General features: G+C 38.1%; 1 pseudogene; it reads left to right on the forward strand.

Moving 5' to 3' along the window:
* The first annotated feature begins 3065 nt into the window (after window positions 1-3065).
* On the forward strand, window positions 3066-3642 carry LOC100594406 (annotated as a pseudogene).
* The last annotated feature ends 1370 nt before the right edge of the window (window positions 3643-5012 follow it).

The raw sequence follows: 5012 nt of genomic DNA on the forward strand, positions 1-5012 counted from the left end.
TCCCTGGTAGCCAATGCTCTGCTGAAGGTCTGAATAATGTTTCTCTAACACAAAGTTAAAATGCAAGTTTAAAGTCAGAAAAACTGTTCGTTCTCAATTATTTGAAAGGAAGGACCATTTAAAAAGTGCCTTCATGTTTATAAAAAAAGCATTTGTCCTTTCCCTGGGCAAAATAAGAATAAAGTGCCAGAGATGGAACATTCAGAAGGATAATGTATATATTTCAGTTAGGTCTGAATCTGTTTTGGTTAAAATACAAGATCTAAACTTTTAATCTGATACTAAGAAACACCATTTTTCGCAAATATGTGGCTAATGTAACAAGAGCACACATTTTAGAATTTTAACTAATCAAGCTAACAGTTTCCACAACACATCCTTTTCTAATATTATAATTACAAGGAAAAATTTCATGTAGTGCGATTGTCACCAGTGAGATTCCAATTTAACTATAATAACATTAGTGAGTAACAGGGCATGGAAATGAGCTCTATAAACTGGCAGCATAAGGAAAAGATTTTATACCCACACTCTATTTAGAATGTGATCACTACTGTCTTAGTGCTTCTGTGATTGCTCAATTTCTCAGGTAAAAGTATACTTAACATGTTAAAACAATTAACTTTTAAAATAAAAAATTCAAGCTTATATAGAGTCAGTTGGAGTTTGAGGCAAGTATTCAGTAATTCATGTTCCCTTTATCTGCCCTCTGATGTATACATAACTACAAATAAATGAACGAAACCTATTGTGTCAATTAATAGTAAATATTATAGAAACTAAAATGTCTGTTTATCCATTTTATTGAAGTTACTCTATTGTCTCAGATTTTTAGTATACTTTATTATATGCAAGTATAAAGATTAAAGTTAGATAAAATATAGATTTACGTAGAAATCTACAATACAGGGATTTATGTAGGTAAGAGTATGATGTAGTGATAGAAGTAAATATATTTATTTAATAACTTCTGAACAACTGACCACAAAGTAATTCCCAAAATGGTGAACACTTCCACTATTTCTAAAACCTATACATTCCAAGAGAAGTAGCTTTAGTATCATATTCACTGTTATAATATTATTGACTATTTGTAAAATAAGTGGAATCCTGGTTTTATAAATCAAACCATAAACACTACTGAAGTGTACTAAATTTTGGCCTGTAGTAAGTTGCCAATTAAGGATTAACATATCTGTGTAGCTCAATAGAGCAGAAGGAGTTTGAAAAATTTATGTGTAAGCTATTTACACCTTTAAAACTGATAATGAGTAAGAAAATAATTGGGAAACTCTCCTTTAAGAACTTAATTTTTGTCCCTGCGATAGTTTACTGAGAATGATGATTTCCAGTTTCATCCATGTCCCTACAAAGGACATGAACTCATCATTTTCCAGTTTCATCCATGTCCCTACAAAGGACATGAAACACCGCATGTTCTCACTCATAGGTGGGAATTGAACAGTGAGAACACATGGACACAGGAAGGGGAACATCACACACCGGGGACTGTTGTGGGGTGGGGAGAGGGAGGAGCGATGGCATGAGGAGATATACCTAATGCTAAATGACGAGTTGATGGGTGCAGCACACCAACATGGCACATGGATACATATGTAACAAACCAGCACATTGTGCACATGTACCCTAAAACTTGAAGTATAATAATAAAATAAATTAAAAAAAGAACTCAATTTTTAGAGAAACCATAAATTGCAATTTGTTCCAAAAGCATGGGTGACTTACTATCATGACAACATTTTTGTGGTTTCTTCATGACCAATTATTAGAGTATAATGGTATGTGTCTCCTTCCACAAAATGTGGTACACTATTGGTGAACAGGTACTATGTCTGTTGTTTTCATTACAACTTCAAATTATCTAAAAAATAACTGAATAAAGAATAGGTCCAAACCAACGTTGTTTTAAACCTCACTTCTGAACACAGTGTCTATCAACACTCAGCTTTCTCTAACATTTTGCACACAGGAATTCTAATCAGAGAGAGCACAGCTAAGCTATATCTTATTTTAAAAGAGAATTTTATTGCCTATATTTATGTTAAAAATGGGACTGCTGGGAGGCCAGGAGGGCAGATCACCTGTGGTCAGGAGTTTGAGACCAGCCTGGCCAACATGGTGAAAACCCATCTCTACGAAAAATACAAAAATTAGCCGGGTATGGCAGCAGGCACCTGTTATCCCAGATACTCAGGAGGCTGAGGCGGGAGAATCGCTTGAACTGGGAAGCGGAGGTTGCAGTGAGCTGAGATCATGCCATTGCACTCCCAACCTGGGCGACAAGAGCAAAACTCCATCAAAAAAAAAAAAAAAAGGACTGCTAATGTCTCTATATTAACATATGTTTTTAGGTAAAATTAATATACAAATATTTAGGTATAATTAACATACAATAATATTCATTTATTTAAATTTTTCAAAACTTGACAAGTTTGCTAATGTATACATCCCATACAATAATTACCACATTCAAGATATTGAATATATTCATAATCTACATATCTACAAAAGTTTCTCTGTGCCCTGTGGTAATCACAGTTTCCTACCTACCACACTAGCGCCAGCTTTCCCAGGCAACAACTGATCTTAATCCTGTCATCACTGATTAAATTGAAAGTTCTGCCTGTGGGATGTCTGCAAAGCTGGGTGTAGCTGACCTGCACCTCCTAGGGCTGGCTCTCTGGAAGAAGACATGGCTAGGGGTCCCAGCCCCCGAGGCTGATCTTGCTCTGACATGTTTGCCATGCATGAGAGAGGAAAGTGACTCAAGTTCTGGGCCCATGATGCCTGCTCCAGACTAGTGACTGTGGCAGATTATGCCAGCCCAGATCTGGCAATCATGAGGTCTGGATGAGTCAAGAAAGAAGTCACCAATGCTATTTAGCAGGAAGTAAAACCTATTTGTGGCTTTAAAGCCTTCCAGATTCCTTTAGAGGAAGTTTTTTTTTTCTTTTTTTTTTTTTTTTTTTTTTTCTGGGACAGGTGAGCACTGTGACATCATCAACAGCAGTCGTGAGATAGATCCAGCTTAGGAGGAAACATCCATGAGAGAACTTGCCTCTAGAAAAAACAAAAGCAAGAAGCATACAGGAGACCTAGATGGGGCTGGAGCAGAATAGTGTCTCGCGGATATTTGGCTATCTGTGGCCCCCTACATCTGTCCTGAGGATATTGTGAAATTTTTCTTCATTTATAAAAATGCCTGGACTGTCACTTGTACTGCTGCCTTTTGGATCAGGTTATACCAAAAGCATTACACGCTGAATGCTTTTCAGCCTTTGCGCCTGTGACCACAGTCAATGGGGAAGCTGCACTGTCTCTGGGCATATGTGATCCAGTCTCTGTACTGTATAAGTGATTTGTGGCTCAACTCTCCAAGAAGCCAGCCATTGCAGAAGGCACTCCCAGCACATCAAAGAGTTTCAAATGCTTACTTTTCTGGTGCAGAATGGGCCCAGATAAGAACCGATGTGGGAAATCAACTTCAAGTTCAAAAAACAGGCCCCTACGTTAAAGAGCAAGTGTATGGGAGGATTGCAGTCTCTCGTTCAGTATGAAGATGTTCATACCACCTCAGTCCAGGTGTGCTGCCTATTGTAGGTCACCACCCTCAATTTCATCTTTATCTCTTCTCTCTCTCTTTTATCCTTCCAGGATTTCCACATGATAGCCTGCTTGATGGTACCTCATTCTCTTAGTCACTGTTCACTTGGATTCGATCTTTTTTCCTTCTATTCCTCAGACTTCATTATTTCTATTGTCTCATCTTCAAGTTTACTGATTCTTTTTTCATTATGCTTAGATCTGCCTTTGAGTCCTTCTAGTGAATTTTTTAGTTATTGTACTTCTTGGCTGTAGAATTATTTCTTGGTTCCTTTTTAGGCTTTCTAATATTTTATTAATATTTCCCTTTTGTTCATGCATAGTTTTCTTTATGTCTTAGTTCTTTGAGCATCTTTAAGATTGTTGTTTTAATGTCTGCATTTTAGATCTTCTCTCAGTTATTTTTAGGGAAGTTTGGTTGTTGTTTTTTGTTTGTTTGTTTTGTTTTGTTTTTTCCTTTGGATGGACCATACTTTCCTGTTTCTTTGTATGACCGGTAATTTTTTTTTCTTTTTTTTCTTTTTTCTTTCTTTTTTTTTTTTTTTTTCTGAGATGGAGTCTCACTCTGTCACCCAGGCTGGAGTGCAGTGGTGTGATCTCGGCTCACTGCAACCCCTGTGTCCTGGGTTCAAGCGATTCCCCTGCCTCAGCCTCCCAAGAAGCTGGGACTACAGGCGTGTGCCACCACGCCTGGCTAATTTTTTGTATTTGTTACAGACAGGGTTTCACCATGTTGGCCAGGATAGTCTCAATCTCCTGACCTCGTGATCTGCCCGCCTCGGCCTCCCAAAGTGCTGGGATTACAGGCGTGAGCCACCATGCCCGGCAGACATGTAATTTTTTTAAATCAAAATTGGACATTTGAATTGAATAATGTGATAGTTCTGGAAATAAGATTCTCATTCTTCCTCCGGATTTGCTCTGTCTTTTGTTGTGGTGGCTTTGTTTGGATTTTTGTAGGTCATCTCTGTTGTAAGCATAAGCCTAAGGTGTAAACTTAAGGTCTCCTCAGGTGTTTTCAGAGCATACATCATCTGCTGCGTGTGCACAATGGCTTCTAAATTTCCTCATACATGTGGTTGATTTTGGATGTTCTGGTCTTTAATATCTAGCTCTCAAAAGGGGAAAAAGTAAAATGAAGAATGGAGGTACTGAACCTTGAGGTCTACTGGATGTCACTTCAGGCGTAGGGTGAAGGACTTGCAACAATGCGACTGGGAAGTGCAATAGTCTCTGCCTGCCTCCATGTCTGCACATCTGTGATTATATGCAGTAAACAAAACACAGATTCCTAATGTTTGGTGGATAGGATTCTTATCATCCACCCCAGCTATGTGCAGGGTTGTCAAGAAACACATGCATAGCTGCTGGCATAAAGCTAGGAGTTG

Source organism: Nomascus leucogenys, chromosome 21 (assembly GCF_006542625.1).
Source record: "Nomascus leucogenys isolate Asia chromosome 21, Asia_NLE_v1, whole genome shotgun sequence".
Classification (NCBI taxonomy): Eukaryota; Metazoa; Chordata; class Mammalia; order Primates; family Hylobatidae; genus Nomascus; species Nomascus leucogenys.